The sequence below is a fragment of the Pseudonaja textilis genome, chromosome Z (assembly GCF_049901715.1).
Source record: "Pseudonaja textilis isolate UNSWEBS1 chromosome Z, rPseTex1.2, whole genome shotgun sequence".
NCBI classification, from domain to species: domain Eukaryota; kingdom Metazoa; phylum Chordata; class Lepidosauria; order Squamata; family Elapidae; genus Pseudonaja; species Pseudonaja textilis.
The window spans coordinates 91,931,490-91,953,619 of record NC_142008.1 but is presented as its reverse complement, the minus strand read 5'-3'; the positions used below and the strand labels follow the sequence as shown (position 1 = coordinate 91,953,619).

Sequence of the window (22,130 nt, the reverse complement as noted above, 5' to 3'; positions counted from 1 at the left end):
TAACTTGCAGCACAAAGGTCCCAATCATCAGGTTTCAGACTAGCTAACTGTAGGCAGGAGAAAATTTATACTGATTATTACAGTGGGCACAGAATGGGAATTTGTCTATTCTAGAAAGGACTCATTGGAGAAGAGCCTAATGCTGGGGAAGACTGAGGGCAATAGAAGAAGGGGGTGACAGAGAATGAGGTGGCTGGATGGAGTCACTGAAGCAGTAGGCGTGAGCTTAAATGGACTCCAAAAGATGGTAGAGGACAGGAAGGCTAGAGGAACATTGTCCATGGGGCCAAGATGGGTCAGACATGACTTCACAACTAACAACAACAGATCTTGCAGGGTGGGAATGCTCCATATACCTTCCGGGAAAAAGATGCAGGAAATGAGACTTCTCTATTGTGGTGCTTGCTCTTTGGAACAGCATCCCCCCTGAAATCAGGATGGCACTGACACTGTTAGTCTTCTGTAAAGATCTGGTTTAAGCTTAGACATCAGGCTAGAATGTTAATGGACATTGTATGTGATTTTGATTTTTTAGAGATCACAAGATTGAGATGAGTGGATACATAAATTCAAAAAAGTAATGTATTTACATAATATGCTAAACCCATATAAAAATAAATTAGGGCTTAATATGATGATCTGATTTACTTAACTTGCTAAGACAATGACTGATTTAACACTATACTCTGAACTGCAAACTACTGATAGCCAATGCCCATTTATATTAATTGGAAGCGTTTTGCAAACCAGCCACCGAAATTTATCCAAAACCAATTCAACACATATAAATCTTCAAGAAATGAATTTACTTTTCCACTATCTCCACAACATAGCTTGTATTTAATTATAATTGAGTCTTGCTAAAAAGATCAGCAAGCCAGTCTTTTCCTCAAATTCTCAAAAGGAACCTAGAATGACTATAGGAATAGCCTATAGCAAAGACAAGACAGTGGTGTGAAAATAAGGGCAGTTGACTCAGCTTGTAATCAATTCTCCACTATCAATATCTTAAAGCACTAGACTCTGATATAGTTCACACATTATGCTAAGCCAAGCTTTATTTCATAATGGTTTTCTTAATCATTATAGAATAGTTTGATTTTACAAAACATACCAAACCATTAACCAGGGTTTGAAATCACGATTTCACCCAGGATGCTAATCAAACTCAAGCAACCAATTTTGTGATTTAGTGCAATGTGTGAATCAAACCTTCTTGTCAGGATTTTCAACTCATGGCCAACAGCAACTTGTAATCCTGCCACAACATCCTGGTCATCACCCAAAGTGCTCCCAGCTCCCTCCATTTTTAATTCCATTTTTATGAAAGCTGTGCTTTTGTGAGGGATGGGGATTAGGTGTTAAAGGTAAAATAAGTGCCATATGGCCTTCAACTTCTCCTAAAAGGTATCCTCTTAGTGGCATCATGACCCCATCTCCTTAGCCCTGTAAACTAAGCGCAAGTCGTGGCTGCAAAATTGTTTCCAATCTTCAATTAGCCTAAATAACCTTTTATGTTGTGTCAAGGATGCATATGTTCATCTAGCTGTGTGCAATTTGTTCTGCTTCTTTGTTTTTTTAAGGAAAAGTGCTCTGTGCATGTTCAAAACCTGTCTTCTTTACAGAAAACAAAACTACATCCCTATCACTTCTCTGCACATTTTAGGTTGAAATTAGGCTCAAGCTTAGTCTTGGTGAGCATCCAAATTCAAATTAAGGCCCCAAAGAACAAAAAAAAATACTCTGCAGGAGATAAACTAGTTCCTTTTCCAATCATTTAAATAACCCTCTTAACATGCAACTGCCTGGCTGGCTCCCAATTCCCACTATCCCTGCACCCAACATGGATTTTTCCTGCTGACTCAGGATATTTGCAGCTGCAAAACAAACCATGGCCGAACTCCACAGCTGAAAGGGAGCCAAGATGCACCTGGAAGCAAAGGGGTGGCTGAAGGAGAGCATTGGGTGCAGCAGGGAAGCCCTTTTTTGATACGGTACTGTGGCATAAAAAAACAGATTCAGGCAAAAAGGCAGAAATTTGGACACGTGGATATGAATGTATCTGCAAGAGAGACTTGGAGCCAACAACTGAAAGAATCCATGTGGCTATAATAAATCTTAGAGATTTTAAAAAACTATACAAGGGAAGGGCTTGGAGTTGCAACTGAGATTTATTGGCAGGGATAAGATAAATGTAGGGGAATAAAGCAAACTGGATCACAAGCAAACTTTTAAAATCCAAACTGAACAATTTCAATCTAGTTTTCTTTGGGTTGCAAAGAAACAGTTTAATTTTTAAAAAATATAGGGAGCCCTTAAGATTATAGATTCTGAAGAACGTTGCTAAATGCTTGGTAATATTGCTGAATCCAAAATAAGTGCTTAATGGGACATTCAGAGTTCAGGGGATGAATCTTCCCACAACTAACTGTTTTGTAATTTATCATGGTACAAACCCAATAATTCCTTTGGCCCTATACTGATATACCCTCAAATTATTTTAATGAAAATAATTCTCAATATGTCACAGCTAACATAATAATCTGTAAAATCCACATATATCATGTCATATCTTTCTTACTCCAAAAGCAATATGTTTCTCAGCAACAATTACTCTTTCATTCAAACCATACAACAGGCTGCAAACTAAAACTTCAAATCAAGTAGACCCAGTTTTCCTCTTGTCTTTGCATCTTGTAACATCATATATGTCACTCTTTAAAAGGTGCATCAATTGTCAAAACAGGCATTTTCTGAAACAAACACATCATTCTGGTAAGATACTCATTTTTATCAGAGAAATTTTTCTTAGCAATGACAGTTACAATTTTTCCTATATTAGTACAGTTTTTATTTTTTTCTAAATTTTAACAGTTACTTTTAAATAGTATACAATTTATGTCTATCATAGTGATACCCAGATATTTTACCTTTTATATTTTAAAACTGTTCTGTTCATCTTTTATTTTCACATTTAATTAACATCTTCATTTTCTGTTCATTAATCCTACAAAAGTACCAAATTATTTTAATCTGTCCATTATATTTCAATTCCTTTTAAAGGATTTTCCAGTACCAAAGTCATCAAAAACGTAAATAACCAAAGAGGAAATAATGGACATCCCTGCTTGTTCCTTTGTGTAATTCACAGGGTTTTGTTACATTTCCGTTAACAATTATTTGTGCTTTCTGTGAAGTATAAATAGATCTTACCTATCTTATAAATTTATCTCCAAAATTCATAACTTCCAAAACCTTGATCAAGGAATTTCAGTTCAAATTACGAAAGATGCAAATTCTCTTTTATCTCCCCTAATAATTAAAGAAGGGTACACATCAAATATAGAAGCCTAGGTCAATCTTTTTATTTTACCTCAAAAGAGTTTGTTTTATTGTACTTCATTTCATTTTAAAATATTGTATGCTATCTTTTAAAACAAAAGCTCATTACAAGTAATGAGACTGATAATGTTTTGACATCATATAACTGAATGACAACTATTTTCTATTAAGAGGAAATGAAAAGAATGATCCAAAGGGCATGAGGGATGAGAGCTAAACTTGCCCTTTGGCCCTAAGGGCTCTTAGTACAAACATCTGCACAGTTGGTGTCCTCCAGATATGATGGGAACCTAAATGCCATCCAGGATGAGCTGGGGTCATAATAATAGAGGATTTGGGGAACTGCTTTGTTAGAAAATCTAGAAATAGTATTCTAGCATACTTGAAGTTAGTCCCTATTGTGTATGTGGTCTTCTGATCAGGAGAGAAATAAGAGGTTCATGACTTCATGACCTTCCACTTCTATGAACAATCATTGGTGAGCAACTCTGAGCAGAATCTTATTATCATTCTGTACAGTTTACACATCCCTCCCTATTCAGCTTTTTTCTTTCTCTGATTCATACATCACATTAAACTATGGTTATATTATATAGCTACAATTTAATATGTGATGATAACCATCACAGTTTTTACAAAATATTAAGCACAAATGGAACAAATCACAGTACTCTTTTTAAAAAAAGTGGATCTGACCTCTTATCCCAGAGCTGTATAAAAGGCCATATTTAAAAAACAACAACCCTGAAAGAACTTATTCCTCCAAAGGAATATGAGGAATATTAAAGTAGTGAACTCAGATATGTGAGATATGAGTCCTTTTATAAATTCCAAAATCTTAAATCAGTCCCATTCATACCATAATTGTCTTCAGGATGATAAAAATATGAGAAACTCAGAAATCTGAAGATAACCCAAATAATGCATGAAACCCTTTTAAAGTTGAAGCAGAGTTGTCTGCCTGTATAAAACTGGTGTTTAAACATGGATATACAATGAGCAACTCCCTAAGTTTTTTCTCCAATCCCAAATCTACTTTCTTAACTGCCACCAATTTCCAACAAATTTAAACAAAAACCATTACTTTAAAACTGAATGAGAAATGAAAGAATTGAGTATGGAAATCAAATTGAAGAAAAGAGGAAATTTAAGAAAACTAGAATACATTTTATTCCAGATGGTCCACCTTCTCCTGTTACCAAGCCCAAATGCCCATTGCCTTGCCAAAATGTTTCCCCGACACCTCCAACAAGTACCATGTATGATTTTGAATCCCAGGAACATAATGCACTCATGTTGTAAAAATATACAACAGAAGGTGTTTTCTGAATTAACCACTGCGACAACTCATCTTCCCAGAGTCCTAAAGTAGATCAGGTAAGAGGATGCTAAGGAAGCCAACTATTTGTTTAATTATCAGAGAAACATCAATAAATCCAATAGAACCAAATGAAGAAAAATCCAGTTGGAGGTGACTACTTATTTACATTCTCTCCTGATTATAACAGAGCCTCCAAAACCTAATATTGTAGGCATATATAAGAAATCCATTTATTTTGCGAACCTATTTAATTCACATTTCCTTGACTGAGACATAATCTTAAAAGTGTACAAAGTGCTAGGGGAAATAGATATGAAAATTGGTTTGGGATTTGATGTTATTATTTTTTAAAAATGCAAACTAATACAGAAGTGAACATTATGTTTTGCACAGAAATGTAATGAAACTGAAAAGTGGCAGAGTCAACATCACTTTTCAGAGAGAATAAGCAGTTCAATACAAGTTGTCAGTGTAATGCTACAATTAGAAAGGGCGTTGGTACTTACCTGATACACCCATTCTCTGTGAGCTGTGAAGTGGGAGAAGTGGGAGGTGCTTCATAAGTGGGAGGTGCTTCAGTCTCTTCTGGAAAGGCTGGGCTTAAAACTCTGGGACGCTCCTCCTCCTCCATGGGACACCTCCCCAGCGTCCCCCAGTTTTGCGAAGACTGAGTGCCAAAGTCCAGAACTCATCACCTAATCTGGATCCCTGACTGGAACGGAACCCCACCAGACGGAAAGAAATGGGTGGGGCTGGATGCTCTTCACAGCTCAGGTAAGTACCAACGCCCTTTCTCCCATGAGCTGTTCAGAGCATCCAGAAGTGGGACATACCAAAGCCTGTCCTGTCCTTAGAGAGGGACTCCGTCTGGATCAAAATCCACTCCTAAACTCTGTGGACCCTCTGCAGGACTCTTCTGCCAAATGAAGCATCCGCTGAGGCATAGACATCAATCTTATAATTTCGGACAAAGGGCGATGGTGAAGCCCAAGTTGCCGCTCTGCAAATTTCGTCTATGGAAGCCCTTGTGGCCCATGCTGCTGATGTTGCCGCACTCCTTGTTGAGTGAGCTGTAATGCCCTTAGGAACTGAGATGGACTGGCATTCATAACTTTTAGCTATGGTGGCTCTCAACCATCTACCTATAGACGTCGACGACACCTTGTGTCCTAAAGTTGATGGATTGAAGGATATGAATAGAGCCTCAGATTTTCGAAATGCCGCCATGCGGTCCAGATAGATGCTCAACACCCTTCAAAAGTCAAATTGATGCCATTGATGCTCCAGTCTATGAGATGGTTTCGGACAAAAATTTGGAAGCACCAACTCCTGCGCTCTGTGGAGGACTGAATTTACTTTAGGGGTGAACGATGGATCCAATCTGAGAACGACTCTGTCCACATGAAACACGCGCAGGTCCTTTCTCATCGACAATGCTGCCAATTCGGAAATCCTCCTTGCTGATGTGATTGCAATTAAGAAGACCACCTTATATGTCAGGAATTTGAGACTAGCGGTTCTTAAAGGCTCGAATGGGCCAAATGTAAGTGCAGTTAACACCTTGTTGAGCTCCCAAGTGGGATAGCGGTGAATTACAGGAGGTCGTAAGTTTGCAGCACCCTTAAGAAAGCTGCGGACATGTGGATGGTGCGCTATGGAACGAAGGTTACCCCAGGATATCACCGAGGCTAAGGCCGCCACCTGTCTGCATAAAGTATTTGGAGACAGGCCCTTGGTCACAGAAAGCAGACTACATAGCCTCGAATATACAATTTGTTGAGGACCGTCTGGATGCTTGTATGTTGGCAATGGCATCCTCTGAAATCTGTTGGGTCCTTAAATGGCTCCGCTCAACCTCCATACGGCTAAGCTGAGCCATTGTGGGTCCGGTTGAAGTACTGGCCCTTGCAAGAGGGAAACCCTTGACGGTGGAATTTTCCAAGGTGGTTGGCTCGACAGGTCCCGTAAGTCCACGAACCATGTTCACCTGGGCCAGTAAGGGGCAACCAATATCAATTCCACTCGTTCCTCCAATAACTTCTGGATCAACCTGGGTATTACAGGAAGTGGAGGAAACGCATATAGAAGTCCGGGAGGCCACTGACATCACAGGGCATTTACAGCCTCCGCCCCAAGTCGGGTAACTTGAAATATAGCGGGGTAATTGGGTGTTGAGGGGAGAGGCAAATAGATCGATCACCGATTGCCCAAACCTCTGCACTGCTTCCTGGAAGACAGATGGGTGTAGGCGCCACTCTGGCTGATCTATCATGGCCCTGCTGAGCCAGTCCACTTGTGTGTTTAAGGCCCCTGCTATAGGCTCTGCCTTGAGCGAAAGCAGATTGGTCTCGGCCCACTTGAACAACCTGGTAGTCTCCAGGATCAGAAGTTTGGAATGGGTACCCCCCTGTCTGTTTACGTGGGCCTTGGTTGTGATATTGTCTGTCAAGACCAGAACGTGGCGTGATTGGAAAAGGGGTAGAAAACTGCGTAATGCCAGATGAACTGCTCGCAGCTCCAATAAGTTGATGCTTTGTGATTGTTCAGAAATAGTCCAAGTTCCCTGTGTAATGTGGGATTGGAAGTGAGCTCCCCATCCTACCAGGCTGGCATCGGTTGTGATCGTTGTCCTGCAAGGTTCCTTGAAATGACACTGCTTGTTTATTGTGTTTTCCGACCACCAGCGGAGCGATCGGAGAACATTGTGCAGTACCTTTATCCAGACGTTGGAAGTGTCTCTTCCAGATTGCTGGAAAGGTAGCAAGGAACCCAGCAAGGTTGATGTCTCATAGCCATCTTGTCCGCCTCTCTGGCCCGTTTCTGCCACTGTCTTTCCAAGACTTGGTGCTGTCTATGGGCATCCTTATCCACTGCCTTAGAGGACTTTTTGGGGCCCACTGACTTATCTCAGGACTTATTTGTCTTGGAGCGAAAGACGTTGTCACCTTCCATTGTGGATGACTGATTCTTGTGCCTTTAACTTTAATTTCTTTTTGTTTTATTAAATTATTATTATTATTATTAGTAGTAGTAGTAGTAGTAGTACTTAGGAGTGATGCCTATCCCGTGGTTGAAAGTAGAACGTTTCCCAGGAGTGTAAGCCTATATATATATCTATATATCTATACACACATACATCTATATCTACATCTATATCTATATCTATCTATCTATCTATCCATCTATCCATCCCAGGGGTGGGCAAACGTTTTGGCTCGGGGGCCTCATTGACTTTTAAAATTTGACAGACGGGTCGCCACCTGGTGTCGAAATGCCTGTCATTACAAGTCAAATCAAATGAATGCAATCATTCAATCATTCACATCAAACCTTAATTCTGTACCAATCTTCAGCGGGCCGGATTAAAAAGACCAGCGGGCCGGATGTGGCCCCCGGGCCATAGTTTGCCCACCCCTGATCTATACTGAGTTTTATATAAAAATGAGTTTTTATATCTAAGGGTCCCCAACAAGGGAAACCCCCAATCGCTCCAAGCAAAAATATTCTGGATCCCTGGTCCCCAACAAGGGAAACCAGCTATACAGGATCTGGATGGATACTTTCCTGTCAAAAAAACGTCCCGCTGTTTGAAATGGCACTTGCGGCTTCACTTCAATGTAATGATTCAAAAGGAATTGTAAAGAAATTCCTGTTTAAGAATTAGCCTGCTTATCCAACGCTAGCAAGATAAAGAAGAAATAATCCCAGGAAAGTGGAGTGGGAAGGTACTTGCCCCGGTCCCCAAGATGGGAAACCAGTGGGGAATGGCGCCTGTGTATTTAGGCGCGAACTTGAAGCCAGGCATTGAAAATGGCGGGAAGGCAGAATCTCCGATGTTGATTGCCTGTGCAGTTTAACGAGCCGCTGCTGCTGACTCTCTAAATGATCCTCAGTCAAAACGGCACGGAGGAGAGAGCCGCGGCTGCAAGTGCTCCGCCAAGATCGCAGAGATAAAATGATCGGGGGGATAAGCTAATTGCCTGACTCTGCCGTCTCAGGCTGCCTGTAGAGTGGCAGGCTCCGCCTGTCACAAAGAACTGCTCTCAGCTGACCGGGGGGATAACCTAATAGAGCCACAAGTCTTGAAATCGCAAATTAATTGGGGAAAAAATTTACAAGCCAAATTAACCCAAGAACAAACCTGAAATTTGAGTAGCTGAATCAGAAACCGTTCCAGTCAGGGAGTGCGCAACCTCTTACCATAAAGACTGAGCTAAAACTGGGGGACACTGGGGAGGTGTCCCATGGAGGAGGAAGAGCGTCCGGAGTTTTAAGCCCAGACTTTCCAGAAGAGACTGAAGCACCTCCCACTTCTGGATGCTCTTCTCATGGGAGAAGAGTGAAGTTTCTAAGATTTATCTTCAGGGTTCCAGAACAATTATGTGTTGCAGTTGAAAGGATAAGCCCAGGTACAGAATTCAGGTTCTTGAAAATATCACCACTCAATGTAAACATCAACCATGGGATTTGATATTAAATTCTTATTTTGTTCCCTTTTCCTCATCAGTTCTATTTTTAGATCTTAACTGATTAAGATTGTGTAAAGTTTGAAAATTTGCAAGTTGTATGAGCTTTGACTTGACCTATTAAATTTTATTAAATAAAAATCCCAGCCTACGATCAATTTTGAATAAACTATTTTTTTTAATGGTTAGCTTGGCTTATGTTTTCCTCTTCTGTGTGTATTTTTAAAGTCAGTTTCCAACTCTTACATTGGAAAAATGTGCTTGAAAATCAACAACATGGGCAATGCTTACTGAAACATAGAATCCAAAGAAGCAATGAATAAAATTTTCAAGCCTGGCTCCTCAGCCTGCATAGCTTCTCTGCCCTTTCCCATGACTTACAAAAAGCGGGGAACTCATCAGGAGAAAGGAAAAGAGAATTCATGCCAATGTGATGATTTATACAACTGAGGAAAAACAACTATATTTAAAGGAGTGTAAAATCCAGAGCGCATAGTTAAGTATGGAACATACCCAGCCTAATACGCAGTTCAAGAACAATGCTGACAAACCAGAAAAAAAGATTCGGAAGAGAGGTGACAAACTAGAAGAGCAGCTGCAAGTTCAGTGGCATCTTGAAGACCAAGACTGCTTGCACTCATGACATTAAGACTCAGAAAAAGTGACAGATAACTGAAAGGGAATCAAATTGCATGTTCTCTTTGAGCACCAATTTAAGCACAAGTCACTTTCAAGCCTCACGTGCAAAAATGCCTCTACAGATTGCATCACAATTTCCAGAACTCACATCATTAAATGTTAAGGTGGAAAGAGATTGTGATGCCAATTCCATCAGAGTAACACAAAGAAGTCTGATATATTAGTAGCATGAAGGAAATAGGTACCCTGGTGCTTTAAAATTTCTGAACCCTTTTGTATATTTGCATTGCTGCATAAAGCAATACAAATATATGACCTAAAATGTGATCTGTTCCCCATGTAAGTCCTGAAACCACATAAAGAGAACCCAACTAAACAAATGAATCAAAAGTATTACGCTTGTTTATTTATTCATTGAGGAAAAGGTCCAATGCTACATATTTGTGTGTGGAAAAACTCTGAGAGAAGTTAAAGTTCCTGAGAGCTCAGGTGATTTTCTCATCCAGATTTCCAGTCCATGGAGAAGAACTAGAAAGAGAAAAAAATAACACCAAAGTAGGTTGGCTACAAAATACTGGGAAAAATTGATGTTTTGAGATCATGGTTGAAAATATTTAGATAATGAACTATAGAATGAGTTGCACTTCCTAAGAACTGATAAAAATATACATCTAGCCAAAACATGTCATGATTGATCAGGGTGGTTTTAAACTGAATAAAAGAGAAGTTTTGCATTCTAAAAACTACTGCAGAAGAGTTGTTGAAAGGAAGTCTTTTAAAGAAAAACAGAAGGAATATTGATTCATAAAGTTTATGGTCTTTCCTATCCATACATAAGTATTTAGGGTATATAAAATAAGTAAGATGAGTTTGAATTAATACAATCTAGCAGGTATGCTTGTTTGTTCATTAAATTTATATGCTACCAACCTCATGGATCAAGATGACTCTGGGTGGCTTATAATGTAATAAATGTACTAATATAAAGACAATTATAAACATAAAAAGATTATCTGGTAGCACAACTCTATTGAATGGAATATAGTAACTGAAGGACACTATTTGTTCAAAAGGAAAGGAAAGGGAAGATAAATAGAACTATGTTAAAAATATCCATTCTTTTTTAGAAATGCACATGAAAGAATCTGGAATACTGAGAAAACATTTGGATTAAATTAAGCAGAGGAATAAATAAAAGCAATACTGCTATTAGTGTCTGCTGTCACCCTCCCAATCCAAGAGATGTTGATGATGCCTTCCAAAAGCAAATTGCAAATATTTTTCAAAAAGGCATGAAATCATAGTGATGGGAGAATTTAATTACCCCAACATCTGCTGGGAGACAAATGTTTCCAAGTAGGGCCCTTCCAGTAAATTCCTGACTTATTTTACTGACATCTTTCTGTTTTAGAGAATGGGGACACACACACAAAAGTATCAACTTCTGATTAGATTTTAATTAATAAAGGATACAGTTGAGAAATGGAAGTAACAAAAACAGGGATAGAATGACTGTGCAATACTATTGTCCTTTATTCTAAAAGGAAATAGAAACAAGCAAAGGTTAAACACTTAAATTGGACTTTTAAAAAAGGTCTTAACAAACCCAGTACAACAGTAAGTTGGATCCCATGAGAGAAGAAATTAAGAGGAAAAGGAGTTTATTAAAAAAAATGGGAGGAAAGATGATTCAACAAACTATAAATCAGCTGGTCTGATATTAATACTGGGAAAATTCTAGAATATATCATAAAAACCTCAATTTGTAAATCCCTTGGAGGGGAAATGAATTAAATTCAGAAATTCTAGGGTCATAATAGCTTCAGGTTATAGTCTGTCTATGTTTGTAGCATATCAGGCTGGATAAGGCTGTTTTAGACTGTAAATTCCTCAGGGCAAGGATCTTTTCTTCCATACTCTGAAACAATCTTGTGCATCAGTGTCACTATACATTAAACAAACTCAAATTTCAGGAGATGGAAACAAGCCAAACATTTGAAAGATTCTAATTTATTTAAAAGTCGATTAAACTTCACGTGAGGAGCTATATGAAGACCATCTTTTTTATAGGGTATCCTTGGGCTAAGAATGTCTGATTTATGGACAACTCGTACTTACAAATGGGCTGGCTACAGTATTTCTAAATATGGCAGACAACATTCTCCTTCCTTGAGCTAATGAACTGCAACTGCCACACGATGTTTTCATGAACTGCTGAAGCTCCATGTTTTTAATATATAGTCTGTTTTCAGCAGTTCAAGAAAACATGGCATGGCTTCAGCAGTGTGTCCACTCAAGGAAGGGGAATGCCATCTGCCATTTTTAGTAATAGGCAGCCCATTTATAAGTATGAGTTCTGATCTTACATACAAAATTAAGTTAAAGGCAGGCTTAGGAACAGAACTGATTCTTAACTGGGGTACCACCTGTGCACCAAAATTTCCAACATAAGGCTGCAATGGATGGCCTAAGGATCTATACATTAACACAAATTCAATTAGAAGTGTTAAAGTTCTATATTCATCTTACTCAAACAACTTATCATTTCCCCCCATTTCCCACTTTTCTTCCTTTAGCATCTCATTTGTAGATTGATCTAAATTATCAGGCAGCACCTATCTGGATGAGAAGAAAAGGACATCAGATAACAGTGTTAATTGACTTGTGTGAGGATCCTGGCCTACTTAGCTTAATGTGGAAAACACTTTACAGTTTATAAGGATAGTACAAGTCCATTACTCCCCAAAGACCAAAAAAAGGGGGGGATATCTAGTCAGGATGTGTATGTGAGTAACAGGAAGAGCGTAGTGAGAATAGGTATAAATATATATTGGCTGGTCTTGCAGATGTACTGGCAAACAATAGCATTTACAAAAATGGATTACAGAACAACTGCATTTGCTAACACATTTAAATGTTTTATTGCTTTTGAACTCTAGGCATGGATAATAAAAGCATATTTACTTACTTTAATATTTTATTTTATTCATTTATTTTCTATATATTCAAAACACTCTTGTTTTAGTCTAAAACAATTCATTTCCCACCCATTCATTCTCGATCTGATTTCTTGTTTTATTACATACTTAAGTTCTCCATTCCCATTGCATTCAGTTCATTATTATGCTTCTTTTGATATATCTTTTATATATGGACATAGGCAGAAGCAATATCTTATCCCCAATCACTTTCACTTCTTTCAATAAACAGTCATTTCTCATAAGATTGCATACAATTTTACCGGTATTTGCTCATATTAACATTTCCTTATTCATTTCTCTGACTTTAGAAATATTTATTAAGATAAACAAATTTACTTACTTGCTCTAATTTTTCCCACTTGTATATAATTTGCAAGTGTTCCATTTTCTTGGTCTTCAATATATATGTTTTCATATTGACACTCCTTTTTGTGTTACCCAATCTAACTTAACATTTAGTGCAGCTCATCTGTATTCTCTGCCAATAACATAGCATAATTATATTTAGGGTATGCAAAATTCACCATATCCAGGACATCTCTGTATTTATGATTCAGAGGATTTACCATTTTCTGGAACAGCATGGTCCAGAGGAGAAAGAAAACACTTAAGAGTTCTGTTCTATTTCATTCCCAAATTAGTGAGGTTTTGTCTCTAGCTTACAGCAGGGGTGGGATTCTACCAGTTCGCACCTATTCACTAGAACCAGTTGTTAACATTCTAAGCAGTTCAGAGAACCAGTTAGAAGAAATTACTGGCCTAATCCTGTAAGGAAGGCAGGAAAGAAACATTCTGGTGTTGCTTACAGAAACTGCCTCTCCGTTAAACCTTATTACATTCTTGGCAGGACTAGACTTCCTGTCTCAGGAACTTCTCTGGAGTTTTTTTCCTTCCTTTGCTGGTACTTTGCTTGTGTGGAGTGATCATTCAAAGTTACAATGGCACTGAAAAAAGTGACTTATGACCATTTTTCACACTTATGACTGTTGCAGACTCCCCACAGTCATGAGAGGTCAGGCGAGGAGATGCATGCCTTGATGTGAGTGATACTGAGTTGGCCATGCCCAGCCAATAACATGACCATTAAGCCACATCCACCCAGTCACATGACCACCAAGCCACGCCCACCAACTAAGCCACATCCACAGAACTGGTTGTTAAAAAATTTGAATTCCACCCCTGGCTTACAGTACATATAAAAAAATAATATCTACCCACCCACAACACTCACAAAAAATCATTACAATTTATCTACATACCTATTTACACACACACAAAAATCATTCTTGTCTTACTTCCTGCTCGCATGGAACAATTTGTAAGCATTCCATTTATTTTAGCACATTAATCAACCAACTCTCATATTCCTATAAAATTTTCTATTACTTAAGCCTATGCAATTTTTCTCTATACCACTAAGCGTAAACTGTTTTTCTTACATTCACACATTTCTCAATGCTGTCATGAACAGTAAATATCTACTCTGCCCATCCTTGCCAAGAAAAAAGTTGCACAATAGCTAATTAAAATAAAATTTTACATCCTTGCACCCTATAACCTGCATCCTTCCTATCCCCCCAAAGCTGGCCAAACAACAAGGCCAGATTACACAAAGATTTTCTTTACCCTTCTAAAACCAGAATAAATAAACCTCATTGTCTTCTTCAGTAAAGAAATTCCACAAATGGGAGGGGGTGTCATTTTTTATTAGAAAAATCTTATTTTAAAAATTCTACCTGCTTCAATCACATGCTGAATCTGATTCTAATTACAAAAAGCATGTATAAATGGGTGTTCCCCAAACTGGCCAAGCTCAAAATACTGGATATGATAATCCCATGCATAAGGACACCAAGATGAAAAATCCTGCCAACATATATAAATGTTGCCAGCTACATCCTACTCCATGGTCTTTTCTTTCCATCTAGGCTGAGAGAAAATAATATGAGAGTACCATATCATTAATTACAACTGTTATCATTTGAGGAAGATTTTCAAATAGGCCTGGAATCTCCAGAACTCTATCTACTGTATTCTACAGTAAGTACTGGAATACATGCTCAATTTGAAATAGGACATTTATAGGAATTGTAAGTATCTAGCTCTTCATATAAAGCACAGATTAAATACTACTGCAATGGGACCAGATTTCCAGTTGTAAGTCATTACTGTTGTAAGTCGAGGTACCCAACTGATTGGACCTGATTTATCACATTATTTTGCATCAATAATTAATAAATCTATGGTCATTAAGCAAATACCAGGTAACTGTAAACCCATTTTTCTGAATGGGCATTTTTTTGCCAGAAAGGATCACACCCAAGAACTGAGCACAACATGTGGAGTGACTTAGTGCTTAGTAGTTCTTTATTGTTGTTTCACTGCTAGCAGAATCATGTTAGAATAAAGCAACTATCTGCACAACAATTAGATATATTTTGTGAACTGTTGGGGGAGGGAGTATCCGTCTTTGCACTCTCCCTACCTCCCTTCCAAACTCCATTGTCTCTTTGCCGTCTAGGAAAGGGTCCATCCCTCCTGACTCTGGACTATATTCCACCAGAGAAACCAGCAAATGTATCTACATTCCATGTACCAAATCCCATTAGTAATTTGAATGTCATATTATGGACCCAGCCAAAATTATAGTTTTTTTTAAAAAAAAAACAGTATCTCATCTAAAGCACGTCACAGGCTTTTGCTTTAGCTATTATGAAGTACATATCCAGTGGCTAAATCTAAGAACATGACAACAGTTTTGTTACATGGCTTGCAGTGTAAGAGTGTAACTAGTGTAATAGTGTGCTTCTGCATCAGCTAGTTCATTCACCTGTGCCAGAACTGAACTGAAGGGCCTCTCTGCTTGTTTCCTTCTACTGCTTTCTATTGTCTTGTAAAATTAATACATTATAAGGAATAAACACACATCAAATTGAACCAATGAAATGAAAGAACAAGAGCCAAATCTAAAATTAGCAGTATAATTATCATTTTAGGTGACTTTCTCTATAGATCATATATATTTACATGCATTTCTATTCAAAAATGCTAAAATGTCAGTACCACAGCTTTTCAAATGCTTTCCCCCTTAAAATCAAAATAATATAAGGGAAATGCATGCTGTTATGTTATTATTTACACGTATAACATTAAAGAACAAATCAAAGCTTCAAAAAGGTTTGAATAATAGCTACACTAAATGCAATTTACAGAAGCCAGTATTTATTTACATCCTATCTTTCAAAGAGCCATATATAGTACTTCTGACTAATTTTCTCCATAGCTACAACCCTTGTGAAATAGGTTAGGCTGAGAGACATTGACCGGCCAATGGTTACCCAATGAGTTTCCATGGCTGAGGGCAGATTAGAACCTTGGTTTCCCTACTCCTAGGGCAACAACTTAACCCCTATATTTCATTCACACTCCATTATTTCAAGAAACAGCTTTTAGCTATTAAAACAACTTTCCAGATATGTACAGTATGTTATACATGAAATTTATATGAATAACACCAAGAAAAATACATTGACTATACATAAAATTTAAACCTAAATAAACCAGGAACATACATCTGTAAAATATGTATTACAAAGGATAGTACTCCAGACAAGGAAACGGGCGTTGGTAGAAGTTACCGTGAACGCCCTTTCTATCTATGCTGCGAGAGAGCCCAGGATGGGTTTTCTCCTTCCTATGATGTCATAGCTGAGTCTGTACTAAGATATAAAAGCCAGCCCCTGGGAGAGACCCCAGCTTTGGCGAAGATACTAGACAGACTGAAAGATGTCTCTGAAAGCCCAAAATAAACACAGAAATATGTCTTACCCTCTCCGGACGAATCACGGGAGGGGCTGAGCTCTCTCGTTGCATAGATAGAAAGGGCGTTCACAGTATCTTCTACCAACGCCCATTCTCCTCCATGTTGCATCGAGAGCCCAGGATGGGACATACCAAAGCTTGCATGTCCACAGGCAGGTCCTCGTCTGGCTCATCACACCGACTGTGGAACCACTCATTGAAGCACCCGTCTGCCGAAGGCTGTAGTCGCTGAGGCAAAAGCATCCGGATGGTAGTGTCTGATGAAAGGAGACAGGGATGTCCATATGGCCACATGACAAATCTTCTCCAAGGATGCTTGGGTTGCCCAGGCAGCAGAAGTGGCCGTGCTTCTGGTAGAGTGCGCCATCAGACCTCCGGAAACCGGAAGGGCCGCAGCTTTGTAGGCCTGCTAAATGCAAGACCTGACCCACCTGCTAATAGTAGGAGAAGAGGCCTCGTGCCCCAAGTGAGAAGGGAAAAAGGAAACAAACATGGCTTCCAATTTCCTGAAGGAGGAAGTGCACTTAATGTATATTCTAAGAGCCGTTCTTACGTCTAGCATGTGCCACTGCTGCTCTAAGTCATGGTGCGGGAGAGGCCAGAAGTCAGGCAAAACAATGTCCTGGGATCTGTGAAACCAGGTGTTAACCTGTGGAATAAGTGAGGGGTCCAGACGAAGAACAACCCTATCATCATGAAAGGAACAAAAGTCCTGTCTGATGGAAAGAGCAGCAAGCTCGGAAACCCTCCTGGCAGAAGTGATGGCAACAAGGAACACTACCTTCACAGTCAGGAAACGGAGAGACACTGTTCTAAGGGGTTCAAAGGGGGACTTTGTAAGGGCATTAAGGACCAAATGAAGGTCCCAGGAAGGATACCTGTGAACCACCGGAGGTTGCAGGTTGGAAGCCTCTTTCAAAAACCTCCTGACTGGAGTGTGATGGGATAAGGAAGGAAGCGAACCCCATGAAAGGACTGAGGAGAGGGCCGCAACCTGCCTGCGTAAGGTGTTGGGGGCCAAACCTTTCTCCAGCCCATGCTGAAGGAAGCTAAGAACTTCTGCCAACTGGGCTGAAGCAGGAGAAAGACCCTCCCTGAGGCACCATCGGGAAAAAGCCTTCCAGGTGGCATCATAGATGCGCCTTATAGGTTTGCGAGAAGCCAGGATAGTGAGGATGACCCCTTCTGGAAGATCAGCCTCCTCTAGCCGCTGCCGCTCAAGTGCCACACGGTCAGCTTGAACCACTGGGGCTCTGGGTGGAGCAGGGCCCCTGGTGAAGGGAGATTAGATGGGCAGGGATTCTCCAAGGAGAAGCCACTGATAGGTTGACCAGGTCCGCAAACCAGGGCCTCCTTGGCCAATAGGTTCCCAGGAGGAGGAGCTCCGCACGTTCCTCCAACATCTTCCGAATTACTGCCAGAAAGATGGGAAGTGGGGGAAAGGCATAGAGGAGACCCTTGGGCCATCTGCACCAAAGAGCATTGGTCCCCTCCGCTCCCTGGCAAGGAAACCTGGTGAAGAATCTGGTGACTTCGGTGTTTTGAGGAGTGGAGAAAAGATCCACCTCCGGTATTCCGAATCTGAGGGAAAGATCCCTGAATAGAGACGGAGGAATGGACCATTCTGCCTGGTCGACTAGGCTCCTGCTGAGCCAGTCGGCCTGAAAGTTGTCGACCCCGGAGATATGGTCCGCCGAGATCGATAACAGGTGTTTCTCTTCCCATAACCCCAGCCGTAGAGCCTCTCTCATGAGGGCTTTGACCTTGTCCCCCCCTTGCTGGTTGACATGAGCCTTTGCAGCCATGTTGTCCATAAGGACTAGAACATGAGAGCCAGTCACTGATTGCCTGAAATGCTTGAGAGCCAGAAAAATAGCTCCGAGCTCTAGCCAATTTATGGGAAGGGTCTGTTCTGATCTGGACCAAACACCCTGAGCTATCTGGCCCTGCATATGGGAACCCCAACCCAGGAGGCTGGCATCGGTGGTTATCACTAGCCTGTCTGGGTCCCTGAACAGGAGTCCCCTCCAGATACATGGGGAATGCCACCAATTGAGAGATCTCCGGATTTGTGGCGGGAGTGGGACCTTGATGGATGAGTGGCTGGTTCCTGCTAGTTGGTAGGGAAGCAGGAACACTGGAGGGCTCGGGAGTGGAGCCGAGCCCACAGGACGATGCCAATACAGGAAACCATCTCCCCCAGAAGTTTGGACAGCAGCGACAGGGGGACAATTTGATGTTGCTGGATCTGGCTGATGATCTCTGCAAGGCTCTTTCCACGAGCCAGGGACAGGAAAACCTGGCACGACATGTTATCGATGACTGCTCCCAAATATTGTAATTTTGTTGCAGGAGAGAGCTGGCTCTTTTTGGTGTTGATGGAAAATCCGTGGCTTTGGAGACATGACAGGGTAATTTGCAGATCCCGATGGGCCACAAGGATGGAAGAGGAAAGAATCAAAATGTCGTCCAAGTAGCATTGGATCCTCACTGGAATAGAACGCAGAGATGCCACCAATGCTGCCAGAACCTTTGTGAAGACCCTTGGAGCCGATGAGAGGCCAAAGGGAAGTGCTCGATAGTGGTAATGGGTATTCTGATAACAGAAACGGAGAAACTGGCGATGATGAGGCCAAATTGGGATGTGGAGGTAAGCCTCAGTGAGATCAATGGAAGAGAGGAGGTCGCCCTCCTGAACGTTCTCTAAAATAGAATGCAGAGTCTGCATTTTAAATCGCCTGTATTTTACAAATTGGTTGAGAAATTTTAGATCAAGGATGGCTCGCCACCCTCGAGGCTTTGGGAACGATGAAAAGGTGAGAGTAAAGCCCCATCCCCGTTGAGATGGAGGAACAGGTTGAATAGCCCTGATTTCAAGAAGGTGCTGAATGGCCTGATTCATGAGGGCTTGCCTGGAAATGTCCCGAGACACAGGACAGATCAAAAAAATTGGGGGGTTTAGGAAGTCCAACTGTAACCCTGACCCAATAGTGCTGAGCACCCAGGTGTCCATCACTGACTCCTCCCATTTGGAGGCAAAGAAGGCTAGGCAACCTCCGATGGGTGGGGAGAACGAGGGATTACTTAGAGCGACAGAAGGAATGCCCCCCTCCCCACCCGAAAGGGCCATTTACCAGCAGGTTGTTGCCTGCCAGATGTTTCCGCCTGTTGGTCTTGGCATTGGGAGTATGGTCTGTGAGAGCAGGGGAAGCGAGATGAGGTCTCCACTCGGAAGGCAGGAGGGCGATAAGGAGCAGAGCGATAATCGGCTTTCTTCCCAGAGGAAGAGAGAATTTTATGTTTATCTCTGGTTTCGATGAGATAAGGTTCCAGAGCATCGCCAAAAAGCTTATCGCCTGCGAAAGGGACTGAAGCCAGCTTCCATTTTCGGCGTGACTCCGCCTGCCAATTTCAGAGCCATAAAAGTCTTCTTGCTGCTACAGAAGATGCCATGGCCTTTAATGCAAATATGGTGAAATTGAGAGTGGCATCCGCAGTGAATTCCGCCGCTGCAATAATCTTATTAAGGCCTTGGTGAGACTGAAGGTCAGAAGCAGGCAATCTATTCTGGAGTTGGCGCAGCCACCGTATGGATGCCCTGGTGAAGAAGGATCCTGCTGTTGAAGCCCGAACAGCCCAAGCAGCAGCCTGGTGATTGCACTTGAGGGTCTGTTCGGAACGTTTATCATCCGGTTTCAGGATATCTTCTGGCTCCGTGGGAGTGCCAGAAGATGAGAATGAGGCCAGAACCGGAATGTCGACAGAAGGCAGTGCCAGGGCATTGTCCAGAGCTGCGCTGACATTGTACAAACGCTTATCTAGAGAAGATGGGCGAGGACCTGCCGAAGGAGAAGTGCGCTGTTCCTTGACCATGTCCAGGAACAAAATGGGAGAAGGCAAAACCTCTGCATGCAATACAGGCTTGGAGAAGAGTGAATCCCCTTGACTAGAGGGATTTCCTTGTGGCTCGGGAGCCACTTCCTCTGGCGACAGCTTGGCAGTGACCAAGGCCTTGCTGAGTAATGGTTTGAAGAGAGTAGGTTTGAAGACCAATGCAGAGGATGTCTGCTCTGGACGAGAATCCTCTTCCTCTGAAAGATTTTGGTCAAAAATCTCACCCTCTTTGCACTCTGAATGAGAAGAGTAACTGTGTTCAGATGGTGAAGGCCTTCCTTCCTCATCAACCTCCTCCCATTCTGGTAGAGAAGAATGGACCCTGGGGTCCTGAGGCCTGTGTAAATCAGGATGATGAGGCAAGGAACTTATAGATTGAGAAGGGAGAAGGGCCCGAACCTTTTCCAGAGGTTGAAGAATTTACTTGAAGCCTTCAGCCAATCCCTGCCTAATGGCTGATGAGACTACATCTTGGATATCCCTTGGTCTAGCTCAAAGGTAGAGGCAGAGGGCCGAAGGCCCACTGCTGTGGGAGTGAAGGTGGCTTCAGGCCTAGATTGAGGAGAGGTTCGAGGCCTGGATGGAGGGGGAGGAGCATAGGGCAGAAAAGCCTGTTGGAAATAAGGCCCAGATCTGCTTAAATCCTGAGGATCTGACTGTACTGCAAGAGCCTCAGGAGACCAGGATGGAGGATGGAAAGGCTCATAGATAACTTCTCCTCCTCTGGGAGGGCTTGGTTGGGGTCCATGAGTATCACCTGAAACATGCTGTAGTTGCACTCCCTTCTGTTGAATAGTTCTGTTGAACTGCCTCTCTAGAGCTGCATGTCTGTACTTCCCTGCCCTCAATTCAGCCCGAGTTGCCTTCTTAGGGGCTAGAGCCTTAGCTTTGATTTTAGCAGCCACCTCCCTCTGGACTGATTGGGTGCGTTGCCTACGTCTTTTTCTCCTATTGGGCTTAAGAGACTGTTCCACTGGGGGGGGGGAAAGCTCTGCCAGAGTCTTATCTTGCTCCATTTGTAAAAAAAAAAAGGCTCTTGCGTTGGAAAGAAGCTGTTTAGAAATTTTTCTATTAAGCCCCTTAGGGTATAAATGGCCGCCGGGCTTACAAAATGGCCGCTCACCTTGTGGTGGAAGGCTTGAATCCAAGATGGCCACCGACTACAGGAAAACAGGCTCCAAGATTGAAGAATCGCTCCTTAGGCTATACAAAGCCCCGAGCGAAGTCAGCAAGGGAAAAACACAGCAACCAGCCACACGATCAGCTGGCTTGTGCTCTTATCAGTTTGCCAATCGTTTTTACGATTGCTCCAAACCGCAGGCGTGAGGGAGGTCTACAGATGCTGCCAGCTTGCCTGCACAGAGCTCTGTGACGCTGCTCCCAACGTTACAGGGCTCTCCTGAAAGACCAGCTACCCAGATCCCTGGGAGCTGCTTGAATAGAGGAAAAAAGTACTGAAGATTGCTGGTGATTGCATCTAACAGAACACTTTCAGAGACACAGCTACTGACTGAAAGGAGCTGAGTCAAAAGCTGGGGTCTCTCCCAGAGGCTATCTTTTATATCTTAGTACAGACTCAGCTATGGCATCATAGGAAGGAATCAACCCATCCTGGGCTCTCGATGCAGCATGGACGAAACACACCAAATTTGTGAATCATCACAA

General features: G+C 41.5%; 1 protein-coding gene across 6 annotated transcripts in view; it reads right to left on the bottom strand.

The window, feature by feature from the left end:
• Positions 1 to 22,130, bottom strand: part of THRA (thyroid hormone receptor alpha) — a 164,388-nt gene that overhangs the window by 111,110 nt on the left and 31,148 nt on the right. The window lies entirely within an intron of this gene.